Here is a 1014-nt window from a genome sequence, read left to right as displayed (position 1 = left end):
AAAAAAAAAAAAAAAAAAAAAAAAAAAAAAAAAAAAAAAAAAACACAAAAAGAGCTGGGGTTGTGGTGTACACCTTTAATCTCAGCACTTGGGAGTACAGAGGCAGGTGGATCATTGTAAGTTCAAGGCTGGCCTGTTCTACATGGTGAATTCCAGGAGAGCCAGGGCTATGTAGAGAAATCCTGTTTCAAATAAAACAAAACAAGGGGGCTGGCGAGATGGCTAAGCGGGTAAGAGCACTGACTGTTCTTCTGAAGGTCCCAAGTTCGGATCCCAGCAACCACATGGTGGCTCACAACCACCCGTAACGAGATCTGACGCCTCTTCTGGTGCCTCTGAAGACAGCTACAGTGAATTACAGTAGGGGCCAGAGGGAGCAGGGCCATCCTGAGTTCAATTCCCAGCAGCCACATGATGGCTCATGGCCATCTCTTACAACTATGGTGTACTCATACACATAAAATAAATAAATAAAACAAATAAAATAAACAAAACAAACAAAACAAAACAAAAGAACACAACACAACCACAAAATAAAATCAATTAATCAATACACCAGAAATGAAGAGTTAACCTGCCTGATATTGCATAGTATGTTACACCTATTTTTTTAAAATTCAGAGTTTTGCAAAAAAAAGCGTGACGACTAGATTTGAGTGTGGCTCAGCAGAAAAACACTTTCTTCATATATACACGGTCCTAGGTTCAGATGATAGCAACACAGAATCACTCACATACACAGTCCTATAACATACACACATAATCACTCACATGCACACTCCTATTACACACAGAATCACTCACATGCACACTCCTATTACACATAGAATCACTCACATGCACACTCCTACTACACACAGAATCACATGCACACTCCTACAACATATACACAGAATCACTCACTTGCACACTCCTACTACACACAGAATCACATGAACACTCCTACAACATACACACAGAATCACTCACATGTACACTCCTACAACATACAGAATCACTCAAATGCACACTCCT

General features: G+C 40.0%; 1 protein-coding gene across 1 annotated transcript in view; it reads right to left on the bottom strand.

Annotated features, from left to right (window-relative positions):
- Hnrnpr (heterogeneous nuclear ribonucleoprotein R) overlaps positions 1 to 1014 on the bottom strand; it is a 37383-nt gene that overhangs the window by 5933 nt on the left and 30436 nt on the right. The window lies entirely within an intron of this gene.

Source organism: Mastomys coucha, unplaced genomic scaffold (assembly GCF_008632895.1).
Source record: "Mastomys coucha isolate ucsf_1 unplaced genomic scaffold, UCSF_Mcou_1 pScaffold18, whole genome shotgun sequence".
Lineage (NCBI taxonomy): Eukaryota > Metazoa > Chordata > Mammalia > Rodentia > Muridae > Mastomys > Mastomys coucha.
This window is presented reverse-complemented; position numbering and strand designations above follow the sequence as displayed.